At 38.7% G+C, this 27,630-nt stretch overlaps 1 protein-coding gene across 3 annotated transcripts in view; it reads left to right on the top strand.

Annotated features, from left to right (window-relative positions):
- The first annotated feature begins 305 nt into the window (after positions 1 to 305).
- Positions 306 to 27,630, top strand: part of Ddr2 (discoidin domain receptor tyrosine kinase 2) — a 139,420-nt gene continuing 112,095 nt past the window's right edge. Inside the window, exons 1-2 of one of the 3 annotated variants that reach the window (XM_070034204.1) lie at positions 306 to 676; positions 17,568 to 17,707. The gene's annotated coding sequence lies outside the window, so the exon portion shown is untranslated. Of the gene's footprint in view, positions 677 to 1,092; positions 1,202 to 14,621; positions 14,648 to 17,567; positions 17,708 to 27,630 lie in introns of those variants that run through there. The other 2 variants (XM_070034203.1, XM_070034205.1) reach the window with 2 other exon arrangements.

Raw genomic sequence — 27,630 nt, 5'->3', positions numbered from 1 at the left:
CTTGGCTGCAGGAAAGAAGAACACAAAGAAGAAAGAGAGAAAAACAAGAAAAAGGAAGAGGAGAAGGAAGAGGAAGAAGAGAAAGAAGTGGAAGAGGGGGAGGAGGAAGAGGAATAGGAAGGAGGAGGAGGAGGAGAAGAAGAAGAAGGAGGAGGAAGAGGAGGAGGAGAGGAGGAGGAGAAGAAGGAGGTGGAGGAAGAGGAGGAGGAGGAGAAGAAAAAGGAGGAGGAGGAAGAAGAGGAGGAGGAGGAGGAAGAGGAGGAGGAGGAGGAGAAGAGTGGAAGAGGACCAGGAGAGGAGGAGGGGGAGGAGGAGGAGAGGAAGTGTACAAAATAAGTTATAAAGTCCTTGTAAATGCTTATGTTTTCATTTAACAGCTATGAATCCAGGACAAAAACGGACCTTGGTGACAGCAGCCAACTGAGAATTGAGTGGGGAGAAAAAAAAAAGCTTAAAAAAAACCCTCCTGAAAACCTGGACTCTGGAATCATCTAGATTTTTTTTTGGTAGAGGAGACGGGGAAGGATTGAATCAAGTCTTTCTGAGCAGGGCTCAGCATTGAGCGCTCATGGCCCCAACACTAAAGATTCTCTTTAGGCATGTGATCTCAGCGATCCCGGACCCTTCAACTGGAAGAAACTCCAAACTTGAAGTCGTGCTTAGAGATCCAGCTCAAGTAAGGAAAATGAGGTGGTGGGGAGGAGGGGTGCCCCAGGATGGGGATCAAGTCTTAGATGGCACAGGAGGGCGCTGGGATGTGCGTGGGTGGGGATAAGGCGGAAGGGAGCTACGTGTTTAAGTCTGTTCTATGGTTTTACATATTTTTTGTTCTATGAATGGGTTTTGCTGCAAATTATAGCTTTGCCCATGGTCCCTTGGGTCAAAAGAAATAGTCTCTAAACAGAAAACAGCTCTGATTGGTGACTTGCCTTCTTCCCTCCCCAACCCCCTTCCTAATTGAAACCAAATGTGCAATATATTGGATGCTGGGATGCCTGGCGCTTTCCCAGGAATCCTCAGAATGTGAGGTTCCTCTCAAAGGCATCTTGCATCAGCCTGTGGATGTATGCCTAGCACACCGGCAGAGGGGAACAAGAAGCGTCTCCCAGCTGATTCTTCTTTTGGGGTTGGGGTGGGGGGGACGCAGTGGATTATAACTCTTGTTTTCTTCTTTCCCAAACTGTGCACCCCCTGGATGAAAGTAAGTGATGTGGATCTTTTTGTTCCCCCTTTTGTTTCTTTTCCTTTTTCGAAAATGAAAGTTCTGAATGTACTTCTCTCAGAAAGAGTGATCTCAGGAAAAGTTTTTTGAAGCAGAAGAGGGGTATTTCAAGCAAGGAAGGGGAAAGAAGGGAGGGGGTGGTACAGACTTGAGAAGTCAGATCTCACACTTCTGGTGGTCTGTTTTTGTGTAATACAGGGCGAAGGAGCGTGTGGTGGGGGGGAGACAACAAATAAAGAGCGCTAATGACCCAAGAAGGCCGAAGTAAAGTAGCTGGAGACAGAAGCTGCTGCAAGACACAGCAGCTTTAGCAATGTTAGAGCAGTTGGAAATGTTGGCAGACCAGACAGGCCGATTGCAGAGTCAGGCTTAGGGTGGAGGGCAGCGGAGCTTGGAGCTGAGTGTTGGGGCATTTAGTGGTGGTGTTTCAGGGTCCTGGGTTTTGGAGATCAGATACCCAGTGCATTTTGTGTTTGGGGGCAGTTACTGATATAATTGTGACAGGGACAGTTTTAACTAGGGGTGGCTTCACTCCGAGGTTTGGGCGGCTGGGAAAGGAGGCCGGCTGTGTGGAGGATTTTCACTTAATGAACACGAAATATAACTTCTTAGACTTCTGGCTTTGCTGCGATGGGGTGTCTTTCCCTTTGTTACTCAGTGATTTGTGACTGATTTCCGTTGAGACCTTTGAGTCCAGGTCGAGGTTCTAGATCTAGTTTGATCCAAGAGGAAAGAAAGTTTTCCTGTGACCCCCCCAAACTCTCAGGCCAGCCATTTGAGGAGAGAGTTCGTGTTTCTCAAGTCAGTCCCGGGCCTCAGCACCATTTCGCTGTTTTCCTTAGGCATCTTTTCCTTGGAGCAGCAGAGTCCTGAAAAGGAACTCATTTGATCCTCTCTCTTTTAATAGCTGCCAACACTGAGAGGAAGGAGGACTGACGTATTCACGGGCTCAGAGAACATTGAAAATGGAGTTAAAAATGATCAAGATTCTTGCTACATGGAATCAGGGCTCTTTCCATTCCATCCGTCTCCTTTCATTTTCCCTTACATGTTTTTATCCTAAATCGAGACAATAGAGGAAGTTGTGCTCACAAATTGCCACAGGGATATTAGTTATCATCAACAGGAAGGATGGTAATGGTGGTTCATCAGTTAGTGGTGTCTGTGGATGGTTGTATGAGGCTGTCTGTATGTGTTTATGGGGGATAAAAGACAACATTTGCATTCTTTCTAGGCCTTCGGCTCCCTGCTTCAAGATTTGCATGTATTACTTGACTGAATCCTTGCAAGTTCTGTAAGGCATTATCTCTAAATAAAGGGAAAGGAGATTAAGGTTTAGAGATGCGAACTGAGTTGCTTAAGAGTATGATATTTGTTTTGTCTTGCTCTCAGTTGTGTGCTCTGAATTACTGATTGTCTCCTCCAACAATACTACTCTCCCCACTCCCTCTGCACATGTACTGCTTACTTTTAGAGTGGATATTTCACTCATTGACCAGGAGGTAAGGATCTCAGGTTAAGGGAACAGTGTGGATCTCCTCTCTGAAGCCATTAATGCCCTTAGATGAGCTTTTATTTAGATCTTGGATGGGATTAATTTCTACCTATTTAATATATACTTATGTTTGTTTTGCAAAGAGCCTGAGATTTAGAGTCTAAAGATCTAGGTTAAATTCTGACTCCATCTTCTACTACTTTCTGCATTTTGCTTTTTATGTTCATTACATGAGCAAGAATAGGAATAGTTGGAGTTGAAGTTGTAGCTCAACGGGAGAGCACTTGAGCGGCATGTGCAGGCCCTGGGTTTGATCCTCAGCAGTGAGAGACAGAGATGTGGGATGGGGGAGCAGGGAGAACACTATAGAAATGCATTCTGAAGTCTATGAAAGATCTTAACCATGTCAACCTTAGGATTATGATGACTGAATACCACAACCCAATGTAAGGCATCCTCTAACAGGGTGGATCTGGTAGTTGGCCCTGACCCATGGGAGGGCAGGTGGATTTGGCTGTGTGTGAAACTCTGAAATGGGTGGTCTCCATCATCTCCTTGAATGGAAGCAATTCTCCTAATAGGGAATATCCCTAGGTTTTCTCTCTGAAAATTGCCTTTGGTTGGCCTGGTTTATCTTGATTCCTCACCCAAAGTAGAAGATGAAAGACACAAGGTCTCTTTAAGCATTGCCTGCATCTGAACTGTCTCCAAACAGGAGCGGTTTAGTCAGGAACAGCCTCCCTACTTTCTCCTCAAAGGAGATTGACATTTGAGAAGCTTCATATACAGCTGAGGACTTAGGTCTTGACCCAGGAATATCTTGTCATTGTCAGGCACATCTTCCCCATCCTCTGCTTCACGTTTCCATTCTGAGCCTCTAGTCAGAGGGTTACAGCTGCTCCTGGGTGTGTGTGGAAGGCCAGGCTTCAGAAGAGGCCCCACCTCTGTTCCCAGTTAAGATCAATTTCCTTTGTAAACCTCAAAAGTTGGAGGTCTTTGCTTTGAAATTTTAACAATCTTCATATCTTATCTAAGAGCAGAGTAGAAGTATCATCCAGAGGAACTTCATTGTTACCCATTGTCCCCAACCTCCCTGTGAACTCTCTTCTTCCAAGACTGGAGTATGTGAATCTGTATCACATATAACAAATTGAGTTCAAATCTTTCCATTTGATTGCATTTTAATAGACGCTAATAAAATTAGAGCAGCCTTCCCATCTACTAATGCCAGAGCATTGTAAATGAATATTAATGTTCAGATATCTCTCCTCATATTCTCTTACTAGGTGCACTTATAAATGAATATTAATGTTCAGATATCTCTCCTCATATTCTCGTACTAGGTGCACTGTACGTTAGCTACACCTCAGACCCAAATACAGGTCCCACAGGCATCCAGAAAGCAAACAGCCATTTAAAAACATGCCTCTGTGACAGGCTAATGTCTTGTGCCAGCGCCCATAAATGGTGACCTGTCTGCAGTGCAGACACACTGGATTCTTTATACCTCTTTCCCTGTTTGAAACTGCGCAATATATGAATCAACCAACTCTTTCCCTACAATAACTACTCAGTCCAGAAATGTATCCAATATCCCCAGGCATTCCTGGGCTTCTTTCACCAGGAAATTTGGAACCCCAAATAGACCTTAAGGATTTCTGTAGCCATTAAAATATGTCAGGGTAGGGAATGAGAGCTGGTGCTTAAAAGTGCCACTAGGCAATTATAATGTGAACTAGGGATAAGTAACTCTACTGATAAATCTTCACGTGTTGCTTTGGGCGTTTAATTATATTCTGTTTGATTTTATTCTATTCAGTATGCACTTACTGCTATCTGACTGATATAAGACAGTGTGCACAACAGTTTTTGAATAATATAGTTTTACAAAGAAACTAAGATGTCTAGACACCTTTCTAGGGATATTCACTGTAACACCAACCATCTAATTAGAATTTTGTATTTCTGATTGAACAGAGCTCTGATAGTGCCATGTCTCTAGTCTGCCATCTTGGATTTTCTTTTTTTTTTATTGTGAAAATACTGTACAGAGGGGTTACAATTACATGGGTAAGATAATGAGTACATTTCTTATCAAGCATTGTAGCCTCATCCTTTGTTTCCCCTTCCCATCCCTTCCCCTCCTCTCCCCCCCAATCCTCCTCCCCCCTCCCCCCACCAAAGTTGTAAAGTTTGTTTTTGACATAACGACTTGTATGTCTCATTGTTGCAATGGAGCAGCCATCTAATGATCACACTGATGAGTTCTCTAAGCTTTTTCTGTCTCATATATTTGCATTATTCATATATGATTTGGATGACCATAACTATCTTATTTTTATTTCCTTTCTAATTTTGTGCTTTCTTCTTTGTTTATCATCTAATTGTTTAATATTATCGAATATCTTCAATGCAGAATCCTACCATTGGGAAAATGAGATATTTATTAGCTAGCATCTAATTTTGGCCTGTAAACACTGAGTAAAGTCAGCTTTAATATAATCAAGGAGGCCTGGTAGAACAGTGCAGAAAGCTTATTATCACCGGGAAGCTCCTGGGTTTAGTCTGGCTTCTCTTGGAGGCTGGACATCATCTGTAATATACTAACACACTCAGTTGTCTTGTGGCTTGTACTTTGTGCCTGTAGAGACCCCAAATGAATCCTTAAGGAACTCTTTGAATCTCCTTCTCAGCAAATGATCATTGAGTGGTCTTTCTGTCTGCTGTACAATGGTCTATGGTTTAGTGATCAACAAGATTAGTGAAGTCATAGACATTTATGAAACAATATGAATTTGGATAGAACTTGACATGAAAAGTTGTTTCTTGGGTTGAGTTAATATTGCTTTCCTTTTTAACTTTTGATGAACTATAACTAAAAAAAATTAAAAAAATAGTTCTTCAATGGTGATTATCAGTAGAGCCAGGTGCTGTTAAAAAAAGACCCAAGTTTTTGTTATTCTTAATTTCCTTCTTAAAAATAATACTTTATATTTTAGAGCAGCTTTAGCTTTATAGAAAAAACTGAGAATAGAGTAGAATACAGAGTTCTCATATATTTGCTGTATCCTTTACGCACAGATCCTCTTAATAATCTTGCATTGTGTTGTATTTTAGTTTTACCAATTACTCAGCATATACTTATTAAATATTTATCTTATATTTCCTGTTATTTGTTTTGGAGGTAGATAAGTATAAATAATATTTATTTTTCTCAAGTTAGTTACAATTTTATATATCTATAGTTTAAAGTCTCTCATTTATTAAAAAAGTTACTGTACATTGAGTCCATGGTTAGCTCAGTGCTAGGGCACAATAATATCTGGAAATAGTGAGCTGTTATTAAATACCTGCTGAATATATGAAAAATGGAAATAAGGGATCTAGAAATAAATAACAATCTTTGTCCTTAGGAACTTGGAATAGCAGGTGACAGGAGAAAATTTCAAAAGTAAATAAAATATTATTTTATTCATGAAGGCAACATCATCAGTATAGCCAAATAATTACTCAGCCATTACCAACAATCCCATCTTCTTTAGGGGCACTGTTTCCTCATCACCATTGTCTTTATTGTCAAGTTCTTCATCATTTTCCGGAATATGCTCATCATTCTAAATTCCCACATTCCACAAGTGTTACACCTAAATGCTATTCAGTGTTGTATTCCCAGAGGTCTATAAAATTGAGAGACTGTGGAAGGCTATTGGAACTTGTCCTTTAGGATAAATGTGACCCCTAGTGATTTAGGAGAACACATTGATCTGAAAAAGACAGTGGAAGTTAAACTCACTCAAGAATGGATAGCTCTTTCCCAGCCAGATGGAGTTCTAATTTTAGAATATATATGTTATGGAGTGTGTGTGTGTGTGTGTGTGCGCGCGCACACACACACACACACACACACACACACACACACACACACGACAGTATTGGGGCTTAAACTCAAGGCTGGAGCTCTACAATTTGAACTAGAGTTCATTTCTAGCTTTTTGCTGGTTAATTAGAGATAAGAATTGTACAGATTTTCCTGCTTGGGCTAAATACAAACTGCAATCCTCAGCTCTTAAACTTTTGAGTAGCTAGGATTATAGGTGTGAGCCATTGGTGCCTGACTCATAGAGTTTTAAAGTTGAGATAATGTCATAATACTATTAAAGGAAATTAAAAATATCTCTGAATCCCAGTCAAAATCCTAGCAAGGTGTGGATATTGACAAACTGATTCTTAAGTTTGTAAGGAGTTCCAGGTATGGTGGTCCACATTTTAATGCCAGCGCTTAGGAGGTAGAAGCAGAATGGCCAATTCAAGGCCAGCCTGGAATATATATTAAGACAGTGTTTTGATAAAATAAAATTTAAAAAGTTTATATGGAAAGAGAAAAGGTGCATATATACATATTATTATTTATAATAATATATAATATGTATATACATATCATTATATACATATATACATATTATATGTTATTATATTATGTTATTATATAACATATTATTATGTTGTTATATTATATATACATATTATAAATATGCATAAAATATATTATATATGTATATGTTATTCTTTATAATAATACATACATATTATATACTATATGTGTATATATAGTATATGTACTATATATTATTACATAACATATAATATATATATTATTTATAATATATACATATTATTTCTAAGCTAGGGTCTTGCTTCTTACCTAGGTGTGTGTGTGTGTGTGTGTGTGTGTGTGTGTGTGTGTGTGTGTGTGTGTGTGTGTGTGTGTGTATTATATGAAAGAAATACATTCATGAAAGAATTGATAAGCTGGTGTCTCATTCAAATTAAAAACTTCTCTGCAAAAGACAATGTTAAGAGAATAAGAATACAGGCCACACCTTAGGAGGAAACATTTGCAAAAGGCATACCTGAATGAAAGGCTTTTATCTAAAACACATAAAGAACTCTTAAGGCTCAACAATAAGGAATGGTTTAAAAATGGACAAAACACTTCAACATACACTTCACCAAACAAGGTAGGTAGATAAAGGTCAAGTAAGCACATGAAAAGATGATCAATATTAGATATCATTGAGGAATTGCCAGTTAAAAGAACAGGCAATACCATTATACTCCTATTAGAAAGGTCCAAATCCCCAACACAAAATGGAGGGAGAGTACAGTAGAAACTCTCATTCATTAGTCATTGCAGTGGCATTGTAAAATGGCACAAGCAGCTTAGAAGATTGTTTAGTTCTTGACAAAGCTGAACACTTAACATACCAACTAGTAATTCCTTAATAATTGTCCAAATACATTGAAACAGTATGTCCCCATTAAAAATATACATGTGGGATTTTTATCTTAGTTTTATTCATAATTCTCCTTCCTTGAAGGCAGCCATGACAGCCTTTAGTGGAAGCATGGTTATACACTGATGTATAGCCACATCATGCAACTTTATTCAGGGCTAAAACTCAGTAATGGAAATAGTAATTTCTCATTCACATTTTTCAGTCTTTTTTCTTTAAAATATTATCTGTAAGTAGTTGTACAAAGGAGCCGCCATGTATCCAAGTAGTCCATGAGTACAATGTGTCTTGACCAATGTTACCCCTTTCCCTACGCACTTCTTCCCTCATCTTAATTTTGTAAGATATGCATTGGATTCTTGACTGCATTTCCCTCCTCTTCTCCTCTTTATTAGCTTACTGATTTCCCTTTCAAGACCCTGCTTCCTGGTGTTTTATTTTGTTGAACTTTGAGTTTTTCTTTCTTTACCACTATTTAGAGTTCTCCCTATAATCTACTATATTTCAGTTAATGCATTTGTATACCTTTGCATACCATTCAGTATATTTACATAGAACTTTATAAGCTAAATCTAGCTTTATACACATAAGGGAAAAGGTGCATCCTTTGTCTCTCTAGGCCTGACTTACTTTACTTAATTTTTTCCAGGTCTTTCAATTTCTTTACAAATGATATAATATTATTTTTTTCTAACGAATGAGTAAAATTTCATTGTGTACATATACCACATTTTCTTGATCTATTCATCAACTGAGGGTCCATACTTGGTTATGGTAAATAGTGCTCTAGTAAACATGATTGTTTTGGAGGCTTTAATGTACACTGGTTTGCAATCTTTTGAGTAAAAACAGTCCACAGAATGGGAGAAGATTTTTGCCAGCTACACATCAGACAATGGGCTAATATCTAGTATATACAGAGAACTTAGAAAATTAAATCCTCAAAAAACCCAATTAAGAAATGGGCTAATGCACTAAAGAGAATCTTCTCAGAAGTAAAAATGGCCAATGACACATGAAGAAATGTTCAACATCTCTCTTCATAAAGGAAATGCAAATAAAAACAACATTGAGATTCTACCTCACCCCAGATAAAATGGCCATTATTAAGAGAACAAATGATAACAAATGCTGGTGAGGATGTGGCCAAAGATGAATCCTAATATACTGTTGGGGGAATATAAAGTTATTCAACCCCTCTGGAAAGCAATGCGGAGGTTCCTCAAAAAATTAAACACAGAACTACCCTTTGACCCAGCCATTCCTCTCCTGTGTATTTATTCCAAAACATTGCCATTCATAATTTTATTGACAATAAATAATTTACCTCTAATAAAAAATACAGTTAATAATATAATGGATTAATATCAAACACTCAAATGAGCTATTAAGGCATGAAAAGATATAAAGAAAACCAATGCATATTATTAAGTGCAGAAAGCTAGTCTTTAAAGGCTATGTACTATATGATTCCAACTATAGTACACTCTAGAAAAGACAGTAGAAGTACTCATGGTGGGGAGGGGCTGAGGGCAGGAGGGACAAAGAGGTAGAGCCCAGTATTTTTATGGTTGTAAGCTGTTTTGAATGATACTGTGATAGTAGACAGTGGATAGTGGACATGTTTGTCAGCAAGGATGAGTGAACTCTGGATGTGATGTGTCATTGTCATTTCACTGATACACTGAATAGTGTTGATAACAGGGGAGTTGTACTGTGTATACACAGGTAGCACAAGAAAATAAGCTTTTTGTTTAGTATCTCTGTGAGCCTAAAACTACTCTAGTACTATTCAGTTTAAAAAATTCTTCCTTTAGCTCCTAAATCCTGACACTCTGATTAGTTCTGTTTACTTCTTTCTTATTTAAAGGCGGATATTATTATATGGTAATCCTCATGGGTGTTTATATTTCAATGTGCTGATTTTGTTCTTCTGATAATTATCATTGTATCCTAAATTTGAATTCTAAAACTTGATTTAATAAATGACCTGAGGTGAAAACGTAATTATTGAGAAAGATGATTTCAGCAGGTACATAGAAGATGCTTGGAGATTCCAGCAGACATTTGTTTGGATAAAAGCTTATGTCATATAATTGAAATTATAATAATCACAGGAAACTAGCCATCTTAGTGGCTTTATGATAGCAATATGTAGATATTCTCTCTTAAAACCATCTTATGGTTGAGAGTTAATGTCAGGAGATTCTGATTCTAGTTTTGCCATCTACTGGCAGTGTAACTTGGTACAACTATTTTTCCTTTTGCAAAGGACATCATACAACTTCTACAGACTCCGGTTCAATGATGCTCATCACTGTCTAAGTCCCCACACTCAGCTTCACAGTCACAGCTATGTCTTCTGTCATTATGGTGTCCATTCTAGAGGTCAGCCAACCCAACACTTTCTGAACAGCCTCCTTTCCCTTTTCATTTAGCTAAATACCCCCTTTTAAAGGCCATATTAAAAGAGTATTTTAAGTTTAACTTTGATATGCTCAAGTAGCAGAGCACTAGTGATTAGTAAAAAAAACTGAGCAAGAGTATAAAGCCCTCAGTTAGAGGGCTTAGTGCTGATGTACATGAACACATATGAATGCACGTGTGCACACACACACAAACACAAATAAGCATAAATCACATACTGCTTACAGCTTCTGGTGCAGTTAAGAAGTGAAAGCAACTTTATAAAGAAAATCAAGCAATTAAAATAAGTGAAGTTTAAATTTAAAATATTATTTTATATGACATGATGTGGATTTGTTAAAATTAATCACTAGTATATAGAAGTTAAAGATAGAGTAGAATCATGTATTTTGGGGGTCTGGTCTATGTTTAATGTGGGTCTGCTTTTAAAGTGTATTAATCCATACCTAAATAATTTTTAATACATACCTAGAGAATTTATGTAAATGTAAGCATGTCAAGCAATATATTTTTAATAGCTTCAAGGCTCATAAGTCAGGAAAATCAAATTCCAACCAGAACTCGGGGTAGGCAATTGTCAGTGCCACTTGTAATGAGGTATCATTTGATAATTTACTAAATTATCTGTTCACTTGAAGATAAGGTTTGCTTTGTGATGATGCTGCAGTTGGCATTGAATGGGTATCTAATGCAAGTCCTAATAGAATTGTGGACAACCCATCTGCTTTGTATGTTTATGCCTTGGCATTCTGCTTATAAACTAGTACTTGCTGGTATGTAAAAAGTCAGATTCCAGCTCACATCTGCTCACAGCACGGAAACAGCATTGACTGGATGGCCGAATAGATCAAACTGCTCCATTCCACGAGATGACTCAGTTTTCCCACCACTTCTATTTCTAGAGAGCTTCTTGTCTTGATCTGGCTTTCATTTGGCATCTGTAAATTGTAAACACCAACAAAAAGGCTGGCATTGAGGCCATATGATGGTACTTGGTTATCACTTGTACTAATGTGCCAAATTATAGAATTGAAGATACAAAATTAAAAAAAATGGGCTGGTATGTAGCTTAGTGGCAAAGCACTTGCCTACCAAGTGCAATGTCCTGGGTTCAATCCCCAGTACCAACAACAAAAAAAAAGACAAAAAAATACAGTTAAAAACTTAAAAAAAAATCTAGAACTCTTGTGGGTTGTGAGAGTACATTCATACTTCAACATGCAGTGTTACAGCTAAATTGGGCTCTTCACTTTCCATCAAACATTTTCTGAGCTATCTTCTTTCCCTCAAATTTTATTATTAATTAAAAATCACAATGACTTTATCCATGATTGCATTATTATTATTATTATTATTATTATTATTATTATTATTATTATTATTATTATTATTATTATTGGTGTGCTCCAGTCTTAGGGCTTGAATGCAGGGCATTGGCACCGTCCCTGACATTTTTGCTCAAGGGGAATGCTCTACCATTTGAGCCACAGCTCCACTTGTAGTTTTCTGGTGGTTAATTGAAAATAAGAATCTCAAGGACTTTCATGCCCTCTCCTGGCTTGAACTTTGATCTTCAGATTTCAGCTTCTTTAGTAATTAGCATTATAGGCATGAGCCATCAGTATATGATCTGATTGTATTAAAAATTATTTTGTAATTATCTGTAAGTAGTTGTACAAAGCAACTTTAATGCAGTGTGTCAGTTTATAAGTACAATGCATCTTGATCAGTGTCACTATTCTATCATTCTCCCTTGTGTCTCCCATCCCCATCCATCCCCCCAATTTACCTGGTTCCATTCTCACGTATATGCATTGAATATTAAGACTACATTTGCCCTCTCTCCATTTTTCTGCCCTCCCACCTCGTTGAACCTACTCCAACATATTTTAGCTTCCTGTCACTCATCTTGTTAAACTGTAAGTTCCAAGGAGATACAACACTGAAACCTTCCTCTGTGTATACCATACTTTAGTTAAAATGTTTGTGTGTTTATATATATATTATACTAACTTAGAACTAACTTCCAATTTAGAACTAACTTCCAATAACTTCTAATAGGTGTTTATTACTCACCAAGATTAAGTTAAGCTCTTTGCATATGAAATCTCATTGCATCCTTAAAGTAATTGCATAATTCCTACTTGACTACACGAATCTAAGAAAAGGTCAACGGTCTGACATGCCAGAGGCAGGATGAGACCTTGAATCTGTTTCTTTCTCATTGCAACATGTGAATTCTTCTCCATTACTCAATCACTCTCCATGGGCATACATTACAATTGTAAATTTCTCTTTTATGTTAAAGAAGGCACACTGTCCATCCCCTTCGATGTTGGTCTCCTCTACTGGGCCAGTGGCTCTCAAGGTTTAATGTGTTTCAAAATCAACTGCAATGCTTTCTTTTAAAGTTAATGCAGATCTGAGGCTCTACTCCAGACTTACTGGAAAAGAAATGTGTTGTGCCATGTTCAGGTTAGCTGTATTTGTTTTAGCAACCTCCCTCGGGCTATCGTGTGGCAGGTCTCCCGCTGACCACATTTTGAGTAAAAGTTCATTCCACGGTGGGTACCTTAATTGTTTTATTAACCATCCTTGTATCTGAAGAACTTGCTCACTAAATCTTTGCAGAATAATTAAAGGAATGAAAGGAAAGATCAATTGTCAGGACAGAATGTGCTCTTGAGAAGAATTGTCTTAAGTCCAGAATCTTGGAAAGTTTATTATCACTGAATATGCATGCGCTAGACTTTCCCTCCTAGAGGCCAGGTATGCTGGAAGCCTAGGAGAAGATGGCAGAAAGCACAAAAGAAAGAGTGAAATCTTTTGCACTTCCAGGGTGGGACAGAGTAAGTCTCCACTCATTTTCTAAAACTACAGCCAATGAAACAAAGGAGGTTTAAATGCTTGAGCCCGTTCCCCCTCCCCTCCAAAAAAAGGGTTCCCTAGGTTTTGACTTGAAGTTTTGTTAGCTCAAAGTTTTCAGCTTAACTTAAAGTTCTGTGCTTCATATGAATTCTTCTTTATAAAATTTATTTTTACTTAGCAGGAGTCTTTCTTTGGTATTTACCAAGTGCTTTCACACCTAGTACATAATATAACCATGCACTTAGTACTTACAGTCTTTTCCAAGAAATAGTAAAAGAGTAATACATAAAAGGTAGGGCTAATTATTCAGTGTCTTCAAGTGTAGGAGTGTATGGAAGTGTTTACAAGGTTTGGAGGCAGATGCTAGAAAGTAAGAATCAGTGGACATTAGACAGGCAGGAAGTAGAGAGTATCTGATAGAGCAGAGGATCAGCACTCAGAAGGCTGTGTCTGATCTGGTGACAGTAGGAGATGGTCTTAGGGTGGTGAAAACCAGTCCTGGGAAGTAAGGATTGCACAACATCTCATTGTACAAATACGTTTGTTGCAATCAATGAGAGCTTTGTATGTTGTAGAGTCTTGAACATTTCTTTCAAAGCAAATGTAGGGTTGTTGGGAGAAAATTCAGGTGACCACAGCTTATTGGGGAAATTGCAGGGAAGAAGGAGTCAAGTGAGGCAGAGAGACATGTTATAGGGCTGCTTTCAGAAGTCCAGATGTGACCAGAGATCTAAAGGTTTTAGATAAGGGTTGTGAAGTTCTCAAGGAAAAACCCACACTGAATGTAGGAGTGATAAGACAGTGTCCCTGCCAAAGGTGAAGAGAGCAATGGGACTTGCATGTTGGCTTATGGGCAGCATATGAGATGTTAAGACTTACTTTTCCAGTAGTACCCCTGGATGGAGGTCAAGGCCTTAAGGTTATGATCAGGATACCAAGTCAAAAAATCTCTTGTGGCTGTCTCATCCTTTGTTACTGGCAGAGCAAATGGATGAGAATCTGGGCAGGAAAGTGAGGCTCTTATCTCTAGTTAGACAGCAAAAGGCAGAAGTGGAGCTGTGGTTTAAGTGGTAGAGCTCCAGCCTTGAGCAAGAGAAGCTAAGGGAGAGCACCTAGACTCTGAGTTCAAGCCCCCAAACCAACACTAAATCAATTAACTAATTAATTAGTTAAAGAAGCGCCTTCAAGAAAGAAAGGTACACCATATATTCATGGAATTTAGGAACTAGAGAGTTTGTCTCAAAAGTATCATTTGCTAGGGGCACCAGTGGCTCATACCTGCAATCCTGACTACTCAGAGGCTGAACTTTGAGGACTGTGCTTTGGTTTTAGTCCAGGCAGGTAAGTCATTTCAACTCTTGTCTCCAATTAACCACCCAAAAGCTGAAAATAGAGTTGTAGCTCAAGTAGTAGAGTGCTAACCTTGAGAGAAAATGATCAGGGACAGCTCCCAGGATGTTAGTTCAAGCCCCAGGACCAACACCAACACCAACATCAATATTGAAACAAGAAACAATCAAACAAAAAAACAACGCCACACACAACCCCCCCCCCAAAACACCAAACAAACCATGTCCTTGCACTAGAGATTAGTAGGATAATGGGACAAAACCAAAAGGATGGGGTTTGGATCTGGAATCTACTTAAGTGGTGATCCAGGCAAATCATAGAGCTCATCATGACCTGAGTTTCCATATGGGTTTTGCTAGGTGAATTCTCATGGTCTTTTCAACTCCCCAAGTCTGAGATCATGTGTATATTCAGAAGAGGAAAATAAGCTGTGATTTTTTTTACTCTATAATTACAAGTGGTTGAAAACAGAGGAGAGGGTAGGACACCGACAAGAAGATGAATAAGATGTGGTTTGAACCCCTGAGCTAATTATATGGCTGGGCATAGTTACAATGCTGGACTGATGTAGCAGAGATAAGTGAAGTTTGTAGCTTGTTCTCAGGCTTCTTGGAACCCACCCTGGACATGTGGCACATGAAGGATGATTCCAACGGCTCAGGGTCACTTTACCTAGTCTCAGTTTTACTACTTAGAAGTTATGAGGCCTTTTGTAAATCAGTTAGCTCTCTGAGTTTGGGGCTTATTTTCATCAGTGAAATAAGAACGTTGGATTAGATCAGAGGTTCCTGATGTTTTCTACAAAGGAACTATTGTTTTTCATAAATCATTCTACACTGAAAGATTCCTCTAAACCATGGTGGATTTTCTCAGGTTCCCTGGTTGTACAAATGCAAACCACTCTGGTCTATGTTATTTCAGAGCCTAGAAAGGTGACACAGAGGAGTAGGGATCATTGTACCTATTTTCCTAGCCTGGTGAGATAGAAAGGAGGAAAGTGTACTTGTGACTCTCATTTTGAGTTAGACAGGTGACAAACACTTCAGGAAATTGCTTTTTGGTTGAAAAAAAAACTCAACCATCTTTACTGGTCCTAGTGTTCTTTTTCTCCAGAGTACTCTAGAACTCATTTGTATTCCTAAAACAGGTAAGAGGGGGTTAACAACTACTAAGTGTTGAGCACATAGTATGTGGTAGGACGATTTTATACATGATTAGAATTATTCTTCTTAACAACCTTATTATTATCTCCACTGTATGAGTTAGCAGCAGCTCAGTAGCTTCTGGAGATTGTAGAGCTTGTCTACCTCAGAACAAAGAAGAAAACCCAGATGGCTTATATAATGTTTAACATTTGAGTCTTTCAGTGTTATTAGACCTGCTAAGCTATATGAGGTAGGGCTGCTTTAGCCTCTATGTTAGGGAAGTTGTGAACCAACAGGCTTAAATCAGCCTTGTGACACCTGAGTCCTATTGGGAGACAGCATTCAGAAATATCATTGTGAGACCCTTGGGCCCCCATTCTTCCCTCACAGTGTGTTTTAAAAGAGGATGGTATTTGTAAACAGGCCCATGCATGTAGGCTCAGGTATGGTTCATGCTTGGATTAGTAAAGTAAGCCTGATCTATCAAAGGACAGGAATAGAGCAAATGCATGCCTGGTTTTTCAAAGGTTGAAGACTTTACTTGCACACCCCACTGGGAACCTAGAAACCAGATGAAAGCTGTTGGAAGATACCAAGCATCTGTTTTTGTTTCATGTAGCCATTCTATTTCCATTAAAAAATTGGCAGGAAATTAAGACTCTTATCTCCAATTAATCACCAGAAAACTGGAAGTGGTGCTGTGTCTCAAAGTGGTAGAGCACTAACCTTGAGTGAAAGAGCTCAGGGACGGTGCACAGGCCCTGAGTTTAAGCCCCATAACTGACAAAAGAAAAAAGAAAAAAAAAAGAAATAGGAAAATTAGCCATTCAAAAGCCCATCGGAATACTGTGGCTCTATGTTGTTAGTTATACATATTTCTAGCCCTTCAGTGGGATAGGATAAATCAGTGGAATGAAGGAGGCCACTTAGGAGACTGGAATGGATCTACCCCCAACAGGTGTAACAGAAGAACCAAGGTGAAATGCATAGTATACTGACATTTAACCTTTTCAAATTAAAAAAATCCAGATATCCATATCATATATAGTTATATATATCTAGAAAATATGTATATCTATAGATATATATCTATATAGAGCTATTTATATCTATCTATACCTATAATATATATCTATATTATACATAGTGATAGATAGATAGATAGATAGATAGATAGATAGATAGATAGATATAGCTATCTTCTAGAAAACGGCTCAATAGATAACTGTTGCCCCTGAACGGAAGAAGGGATGGTAGTCTGATGTGGATATGAGACTTTTTATTATGTGGGTTGTTATCTGGGATTCCTGTGAACTTCTGACTTTTTTTTTGGTCGTGGGACTTGAACTCTGGGCCTGGGCGCTGTCCCTGAGCTTTTCAGCTCAAGGCTAGCACTGTACCACTTGAGTCACAGCTCTACTTCCAGTTTTCTGGTGGCTTATTGGAGATAAGAGTCTCATGGATGTTCCTGCCTGGGCTGGCTTTGAACTGTAATCTTCAGATCTCAGCCTCCTGAGTAGCTAGGTTTACAGGTATGAGCCACCAGCGTCCGGCTTGAGAGACCTTTAAGAGATCCACAAGATCAAAATTATTTTCATAAAAATACTAAGATTTTTTCCATTCTCATGTTTTCATAAGTATCTGGTGGAGTTTTCCAGAAGTTTAATGACATGTGTTATTACTTGGAAGTGTTGTTAGATAGTAATATGAATGAAGTAAAAGTCTGTAATTCAAATATTACTTTTCTCTCTTCCCTCTCCATAAAGGTTGATCTGCAAGTGGTCTGGGATTGAATACTTGTAGCTTGATTATCTTAAAGAACCTGAAGTAATCAAAGACACAGGGGACTGCTGACGTTGAGGATTCTGCTCCGTAGAGAATGCTCTGACCCCGTGGATGTGTTGATGTAAGTAGGACCAGTCATTGCAACTGTATCACTGCGTGAGTCTGGAGGCTGTGTCAGAAAGCTGTGACTCCTCTTGAAACCTTCATTTGTCTTGTCTGGAGTAACATGAGAAGTTGAGCTGTGGATAAAAGGCTAGTTCTGGGTGACCAAGAAAAGAGAATCTTCCCCAATTCTATGTCATAAAGATCTGGGTTTATGGTAGAACTTTTCCATCCTGTAGGACTCAGTGAAATCTTTGGGGTTCTAGATTGATGTGTTTTCTAATATGATCTCATTAAAATTTTAAAATAAATTTGTTTGTCTTCCAGCAATGATTTGAAATGATTTGCAGGAAAACAATACTGAATAGAGTAATTAAAACTTGGACAATAAGAATCTTCAATAAAACTTTGGTGGAGTAAATGTACAATAACAACTTCTCCAAGGTCATGTCACTATGCATTGGAACAACCACAGGGACTTTCCTTGAGCTGGGACTCAAAGAAAAAGAGATGCAAAGGATTTTATTAGAACACTTCCCTCATATCAGGTGGTCTGCTGTAGGTGAATTTTGGTTTGAATGGGACTTCTTGACTCACATCCCACCTAGAGCTCATTGAAATCAGATGTCACAGGTTCTTTAGGCCTGTATCTCTAGCACTAGGCACAGGATCTGGCCTAGTGCAAGATGCTTAGTGTGAACCATTTAGACACTGTTATATCCTTGACATATTATATCCTTCTGAAATATTTGTTGAATGAGCGATTGATTGTACAAATAAGATGGACCTGCGAGTTTGTGTAAGTACTGACTGATTATTGGTATGGGCAGGAGTAAACTAGAATGTTTTCACATTCCCTAGAAGCATCTTATCACAAATTTCTTAGATTTTATATCGTTTTCTGTTTATTTTCTAGGGAATTTCTCTTTATTCCTTAGCCTTCTTGTGATGATAAATGATCATTTAATAGATTTAATTCCACAGATTGCCTTGAAACTTGTTTCCCTTCTCTTTCCCCTCCCTCCCTCCCTCCTTTCCTTCCTTCCTTCCTTTCTTCCTTCCTTCCTTCCTTCCTTCCTTTCTTCCTTCCTTTCTTCCTTCCTTCTTTCCTTCCTTCCTTCCTTTTTGATACCTTTTGGTACTAAAGAGCTAAGCAGTTTTAACTAAGAGCCTTCACAGTGGACATTTAAGAATGAATAATTCATAGCTATGCCTAACCACTAATCAGAAGTTATTGCAGGGTTTCTCTATTACATTAGTTTTCTCAAACATTATTTATCTATGAATCATTGTACTTTACCTTTCAAAAACTATCATTGTGGTCTTTTCTTCTTCAGCCACCAATCTTAAATAACTATTTCCAGAAGACATTATTTCAATATCCTAGGCATGTACTATATATAGCCTTGTATGTGAGACCTGGTTTGGGTGATTTCCCCTGCCCTCACTTTCATAGAATTACACCTGAAACTCTCTTAAGTACTTTGGCTCCTTCAGGAGAAAGTTCTATCCACCAATCCAGTCTCTTCCTTTTTATGGGAACAATGAGACTATTTTACTCTGTTAAAAAGTTTAACAAGTCTCAGTTTCCTGTTTTCTTATTAGCAGTATGACCAAATCATTGAGAATCTAAACTGGAATGTGGGTTCAGTAAAAAGTTTGACAAGAAATTTACTTATTACCCCTTACTTACGTAACTAACCCCTCCATACATCACCTTGACAATAAAAACGTAATAAAAAAAGAAAAAGGAGAGTTACTAATAGGTAATCTGGAATGTGAGACATACTGTGCATGTATGGGCATCTGCTATGGCTCTTTCCTTCCTTCCTTCCTTCCTTCCTTCCTTCCTTCCTTCCTTCCTTCCTTCCTTCCTTCCTTCCTTCCTTCTTCCTTCCTTCCTTCCTTCCTTCCTTCCTTCCTTCCTTCCTTCCTTCCTTCCTTCCTTCCTCCCTTCTTTCCTTCTTTTTTCTCTCTCTCCTTTCCTTCCCTTTTTTCTTTCTTTCTTTCTTTCTTTCTTTCTTTCTTTCTTTCTTTCTTTCTTTCTTTCTTTCTTTCTTTCTTTCTTTCTTTCTTTTCCTTCCTTCCTTCCTTCCTTCCTTCCTTCCTTCCTTCCTTCCTTCCTTTCTTCCCCCCTCCTCCTCCTTCTTTCTTGTCAAGAAGTAATCAACCTATACATTACTTTGAAGGTATTATTCTTTTGAAAGATTGGTTTTTTTAATATGCATTATTTATACAAATGGGGTTCCACTGCAACATTTCCATACACGCTTACACTGTATCCCATCAACTTTATATCATCCATCATCCTCCTTTACCCCTCCTCCGTTTCATAAAACAATTTCAAGAAGTCTCATGTTCTATTTTCATATATGCACATATGTATAAAAGTACTTTGACTGTATTCACCTTTCTTCACTTTCACCATCAGCCTTCCCTATAACCTACTTTTTATTAGCATGCATTAGTTGTGCAAAAGGATTTTATGAAGACATTTCCACACATGTAAACAATATTTCCCAATTAACCTCCCCTCTGTTACTTTCCTCCATTTCATTTCGTTGTCCTAAAATGACTTTTCCTTCTGTGCAAATCAATTATATTGAGCACTCTTCGCATTCACCCTGTCAATGGCTAAGGGATAGTCAGTGCTGCCATATCTCTGCTGAAAGGTTCTGTTGAAGTGAGTCCAAGTAGACATGCTGGTATGAAGACAGCACAACCTGGACTATCGGAGTTGGAAGTTCTCAGTGGGGAAGGGTAGAAATTAGGCCTGTGAACAAACAAACCCAGGAGACATCTGCTTGTTACAGATGGATTATGGCTGAGAAAAATGAGACAATGTAATCTCGTTGCTGAGTTTTTGGAATTTGATTGTGGAAAGATTATCTTACAAAGTAAGATTGGGATAAATATCTAAGTAAAAGAGGGTATGTGGTATTGTGGGTGTGTACCTGTTAGAAATTGAGGGCACAGGCTCTCTTCAAAGGGAAAGGGAGATTAAATATGCCAAGAACTGACTCAGACATTTCTTTCTTTCTTTTTTTGGTCGGTCATGGGGCTTGAACTCTGGGCTTGGGCACTGTCCCTAAGCTTTTCAGCTCAAGGTGAGTGCTCTACCACTTGAGCTACAGTGCCACTTCCATGACTGAGACATTTCTGAATGGACAGGGCTCCATAAACACCCAGTAAAACATAACTTGGGATGGGCTGTAATCATAGAAATGAAGAACTTGTGAGCTTATGATCAATGAGGTTATGCATTCATCAGATTTGAGAGCTCATTTACTACTTACACTTAGTAAAATAAGAATGATGCTTCTTGAGCATCTGTGATGTATAAGGAACTGTTGAGTGGGTTTAAGACATACACATACGTATATGCAAATAAGAGGTAACGCAAGCCTAAGTTTCTCATGGGCTAAAAGGAGAGAAGAGGAATAAAAAAGAGAACTACTCTTGTATGGTAAGCATGAGTCAAGAGAGTGATAAACGGTGGAAAGGAGGAGAGAGAACTTCTTTCTGGAATGCTCAGGGAACCTGAAGATGATGTAGAACTTGAGCCAAGCCTTGGAACAAAGAAGGAATCCAATATGGAGAAAGCGAGGTGTGAGTCAGCTGTTAACCTTAGAACTGACCTAGGCAATAAGAGCCTTTGCTGAGCATGTGAGGTGGAAAAGAGAGAGGAAATAGCAAACTACTTGGAGTGGAGGGTGATTGGAGGAAGGGTAGAAAAGAAAGAGAGCAACTGCCAGAGTGGAAGGGCCATGATTGCTGGCTGGGATGCGACATCTGGATGCCAGCTTGGTTACTCAACATCTGCATAGTTCATGCTCCAGGAGGAAAGAATAACCTCACTTTGGAGGAGATCATTCCTGATGTCCCTCTTGTTGAGGGTGGGCACAGTTCTGAAGCAGTTTTAACGTAGAATAACATGAAACCTTCAGGGAGAAAATACTTGGGTGCCTAATACATTTATGCATGAGATACTATGCACTAGTAATTGTCAAAGTTTCAAACGGCTGTTTTTGCTTTGATCTTTATAGAGATTTTATGAAGACTGATTTAAGAATTAGCCACAGACTCTATTGCTCTCAGAATCTTAGGTTGCTAGAAAGAATTGTACTTTTATTGTTTCAATTCTTTTTTCTTTTTTTCTTTTTGGTTGGCCATGGGGCTTGAACTCTGGACCTGAATGCTGTCCCTCAGCTCTTCAGCTCAAGGCTAGCACTCTACCACTTGAGCCACAGCACCACTTTTTTTTCTGGTGGTTTATTGGAGATAAGAGTCTCATGGACTTTCTTTCCCGGGCTTGCTTTGAGCCACAATCCTCAGATCTCAGCTTTCTGAGTAGTTAGGATTACAGGAGTGAGCCACTGGCACCCAGCTCTGTTTCAATCAAGCTCTGTTTCAATCAAGCTCTGTTTCAATTCTTATTGCTTTATAATTTCTCATATTACACTAGATACTCTCAAATTGTAGGATGTGAGAAAAAATATTGTGTTTTTGACTGGCAGTGTTCACTGAATTGCTTCCCAAGCAGTAGTGTACTCCAGGGTCCTGCTTTTTGGGGCCAGGGATTACTGGTTCTTTCCTTTAGATGGATGACAAACAGGGATGGCTATAGGGTCTCATCTGTCAATATTGATAGCATTTTATTCAGAATTGTTGTGAATGCCTAATTGTCTAATATGAGAAATTCATGCAGTCTCTTAAATTGATTAATTATATCTATTTTTTTCACTTGAAATAGATTGGAGTGTCTGTATTTTTGTTCTGGTATGATACTTAGCTAATATTATATGCACATTATTATTTGCTGTAGGGGAACTGGGTAACTAGTGGTGGGCTGTAAAAGTCTACCTACTCCTGTGTTCTATTCCTCTATTGGGTTTTGTATTGAATGAGAGTGTACTCGTGTGTGTGTGTGTGTGTGTGTGTGTGTGTGTGTGTGTGTGTGCTCTTAAGTCATAGCTCCACTTCTGGCTTTTACTGGTTAATTAGAGATATGAGTTTCACAGACTTTCCTTCTTGTGCTGGCTTTGAACTGTAATCCTCAGATCTCAGTCCCTGAGTAGCTAGGATTACAGGCATGAGCCACCAGCCCCCTGCTATGAATGCTTTTAATTAGACTTTTGCCATTAAAATCTCTTCTATTGACATTATCAATATTATTCAAGAGCTTATTTAAAGTATATAAGTTGGACCTTAGACTAAGTTAGAAGCTGTAATTTGATTGGCATTTGAGACTTGTTAGTCTCTAGATTCAAGATACATAAACCATCTAGGAATCGTGCTAAGTGTGGATTTTATTCATATTTGCTTAGGTAGTGACAGAACAATTATTACTCTCTAGTCTCTAGGTTTTTGAACACCAAAGTAGCTACTGTCCAGGTGGACAGCATTTCTTTCTCATTGTGACATGCTTGCATAAAGAAAATGGCTTATGACAGGAGCTGTCAATCTATAGCCCATGAGTTAAAATATAGCCTATCAGGTGTTTTTGTAAACAAAGTTTTACTATAACACAACCATCTTTATTTGTTTACATATTATAAATACCTCCTTTTGTGTTCTTTTTTTTTTTTTTTTTGGTTGGTCATGGGGCTTGAACTCTGGGCCTGGGCGCTGTCCCTCAGCTCTTTAGCTCAAGGCGAGCACTCTACCACTTGAGCCACAACACAACTTCTGGTTTTCTGGTGGTTTATTGGAGATAAGAGTTTCTTGGACTTTCTTGCCTGGTGGTTTATTGGAGATAAGAGTTTCATGGACTTTCTTGCCTGGCTCGGCTTTGAACCACGATCCTCAGACCTCAGCCTTCTGAGTAACTAGGCTTACAGGCGTGAGCCACCAGCGCCCGGCTCCTTTTGTGTTCTATTTGATGACTAAATAATTATGACAGAGACTATATAGCATAAAAAATAAAATTTTCATCTGGACCACTAAAGAAAAAATATGCTAACTCTGACTTATGAGAATACTTTTTTTTGGGGGGGAGGTGAGGTTTGGTCGTGGAGCCTGAACTCTGGGCCTGGGCGCTGTCCGTCAGCTCTTCAGCTCAAGGCTAGTGCTCTACCACTTGAGCCACAGCACCACTTCCGGCTTTTTTCTTTTTGTTTATGTGGTGCTGAGGAATCAAACCCAGGGCCTCATGCATGCAAGGCAAGCGCTCTACCACTGAGCCACCTTCCCAGCCCTACCCTGAATAATTTTTAAAGGACAACAAGTTGCTATAATCTTTTGCCCTGGTCGAAATGTTTATAGGCTCAACTTAATTTGACCTCTATTCATAGAGATGCTGAAGCACAAATCATAATTCCCAAGCTATTATGAAGAGACTTGAATTGATCCAGATAAATGGTGACACAGAATCTGCCACTTCCCAAGGCCTATTTAAGACCTCTTTCTTTAAAGCAATGATTATAGTTTCATTGAGCTGACTCACTCTTCTACAAATTGATTCCATTAGTTAAGTTTCACTTGCCCAAAGTATTAGAAAAAGCCAAGAAGGCATTAATAGAAGTATATTTGGGACCAAAAGGAAAAATAAATCTTGATCTAGATTGAGTATAATCTATATTTTGTACCTTAAAGTAGTGGTAGTCACAGCTCACTTATGGATTGTTATTAAGCAGCCAGATTCAGATGGTGTGGGCTTGGAGTCCCTCATTTAATTCCCCTGGGGAATCCCACCACCTGTCTCTTGTTTGAGGTTTTTGAGTTGTGAAATAATGGCATGGACAAGTTCTAGGAACAGTTGCACATGTATACCAAGCTTGCAGAGATGGAAGGCAGAAATTTAGGTTAAAGAGCCAGAAACACAAAAGAGAGACTGGCATGGACACCTCTGCTCCAAAATATGAGTGTCAGATGTTGTGGCGGAGAGGGATGGACTCCGTGGGATCATTTGAAGATGCAGAAATTGTGCTTTGATGTTCAAGTCTTAGAGATCCCAGCTTTCCTTCCAGAGGCAAAGTTCAGAGCACATGGATGTGGGAGAGTCAGGATCCTTAACTCAGGATTATCTAGAGCCAAAGATTTTTTAGCAAGGGAGACCACAGGGATCTTTGCTGTACTCTGGTGTATTTAGTTTCTTTCTCTCATTGTTTGCATAGCTCAGGACATAGTATTTTCAGAAGATGGGGTAGATGAAAGTGGAAACTCTTCTCACTTCGAGAGTCTATCTACTTTCCAGCCTATTCTGAGATATTAGAGACCTTTATGTTGAAAATGACTTGCCCAGTGCTAAGATTTTCCCAAGATGCATTAGCAGATTAGTTCAGCTAATAAGAATATGAAAGTTAGCTGTTTAGGCTGATATCATTTTCCTCTTTTAAAAATAATTTAGGGCTGGAAATGTGGCTTAGTGGTAGAGCACTTGCCTAGCATGCATGAAGCCCTGGGTTTGATTCCTCAGTAGTATCACATAAACAGAAAAATCTGGAAGGGTCACTGTAGTTCAGGTGGTAGAGTGCTAGTCTTGAGGAAAAGAAGCTCAAGGACAGTGCCTAGGCCCTGATTTCAAGTCCCAGGATTGACAAAATAATTATACTAATTGCATGAAAGTGTTTGTTAGTCCTACAATGCATACAGTGTTCTTTGATCAAACTCACTCCATTATTTTAAAAAAATTCTACCTCCTTTTAGGCTGATGTTTTATCTGTTTCCCCATTGGAAGATGCATAATGCATGCATGCGTACATAATCATCCATCCATCCATCCAATGATTCGCCATTTTAAATCCACTATATAAAGGGATGGTGGAAAAAAATAAAGCAGAGAATCATTCACACTTGAATTCAAATTCTAGTTTCCCCATATATGAGGTAACTAATTTTTAAATTATGGTCTAATTCTGTCAACATGATTCCTGCATCCCTACCCTGCCATCCCTGAATGTGTGAGTTGGGTTGAATATTTTCTTTTTTTTGCTTTGTAGAAAACATTGCATATTCTGTTCTCATACCATATTATGTAGACATCATCGAGTTTGGTGTCTGCCTCTCTCCCTGGCTTGTAGAGTTATTGAGAGTAGAGAGCTTCATTCATATACTTGACATAATAAGCATTTGACACATTAGAATGAAACATTAGAAATTAAACATTTGTTGCATTGAAAAGAAACTGGTAACTTTCTATAGTTTGATTTTCTCATCTATGAAATGAAGATGATTAAAGCATATCTTTTTGAATTTGTTGTGGGAATTATATCTGGTAATGTTTGGAAGAATGTTTTCTAAATATGGCATATGGTTGTTCTAGTATCTGGATCAATTGAGGTTTGACAGAAGACAAAAACAAGAGCATCAGGAAAGCATGTAGAGATGTCCTAGTGCACTTTTCCTAAATTGTATGCTTAGTAGGGAGGATCTGGACATTTGGCTTGCAAGACGTATTTTTAGTGAATGAATTGACATTGGACAGAGGATCTCCTTTCTGGAAAACTATGTCTTTCCCACTAGATTATATGCTCACAACAGTGGGATATGCTTTATTAATTTCTAACTTCTGTACTCTTTTAAATCTAACTAAAAAAGTGAATATATAATCATTGAATTTTGATAGGCTTCTCAAGGCCAAAGTCTTTTATGCCTCAAATCTCCCCATATTCCTGGTTTGAATCTTCTCTTGAAAAACCTAGATGGTGGAACCATTAGGTTGGAAACATTGATTTTTGGAAGCAGGGAGTGAGGTGAATTTGAAACATGTTGCATGTGAGATTTGGCAGGAATACACAAAAGAGATAAGAGCTTCAATCTTGTTATGTAAAATTTCACAGCTCTGTCTTAACAGCAAAATAGAGACCACATTTTACAAATTCAATAGTTGTCAGTGCTGTGGCTTACTAATTAAAAAAAAACACAGCAAGCCAGGCACAGGTGGCTCATGCCTGTAATCCTAGCTACTCCAGAGGCTGAGAGCCGAGTATTGCATTTTGAATCCATGCTAGGCAGGAAAGTCCATGAGACTCTTCTCTCCAATAAAGTACTCAGAAAAAGCTGGAAGTGGAGCTGTGTCTCAAGTGGTAGAGGGATAGTCTTGAGCCAAAGAAGCTCAAGGACAGTGCAAAGGCCCAGGGTTCAAGTCACAGGACTCCTCCCCCTCTCAAAACACACACACACACACACACACACACACACACACACACACACACACACACACACAGAGTAAAATGTTGTACCTTGCCCACTATGTAGTTGACAAAGAACTGCTACTATGTTTGAGCAGAGCTGTGAGATGGTAGTAGTTTTGCTCCAGGAAGACTTGATCTGGTTAGAGTATATATGAAAGATTACAAGGAAAGCAGTGAGGGTAGGGATAATTGTTAGGAGGTCCAGCAAATGAACAGATAAACAGCCCAACAGTCTATTGCAGATATATGCCAGGTGGAAAGGAAGAGACTTGGACTACACAAGAGGCTGGTGACTAGGGAGCCTCTTGGCTCTGGGAGGAATAAAGACCTGTTTTCTGTGGCTTTGGCGCAAAAGGCAGTGATTGCATCCAAGGGAAGATAATGAGAAACACAAGGGCCAAAGATCAGGAAAGCACCATTTATCTTTTTGTTGCAAAACTGTACTTTCCAGAGCCCTGGGCAAGAGTACAGAAGATTGAGCTTGAAGATTTAGGCCCTCACTAGAGAATGCAAAATAAATGTCCCCAATAAATCATAGAATTGATCTTATCCAGAAATCTGAACAGCTGGCAAAGCACAGAGGTGGGGCAGTTTCTGAGGAAAGGGAGAGGAAGTGATAGTGATTATAGGAGAGGACAAAGCAATCCTGAAGTGCGGAGATATTTACTCCAGCCAGTTTTTCCCCTCTACATGTGTTGATTTCATGGAGGCTTTTCTCCAAATATGAAATTCTAAAAGGAATTAATGAGAAACTGCTAAAATGAGAACTACTTTTATTCAATAAAACTAATATTCTAACTTCCAAATT

The sequence above is a fragment of the Dipodomys merriami genome, unplaced genomic scaffold, assembly GCF_024711535.1.
Source record: "Dipodomys merriami isolate MVZ:Mamm:240054 unplaced genomic scaffold, mDipMer1.0.p SCAF_24, whole genome shotgun sequence".
NCBI classification, from domain to species: Eukaryota; Metazoa; Chordata; class Mammalia; order Rodentia; family Heteromyidae; genus Dipodomys; species Dipodomys merriami.
This window is presented reverse-complemented; position numbering and strand designations above follow the sequence as displayed.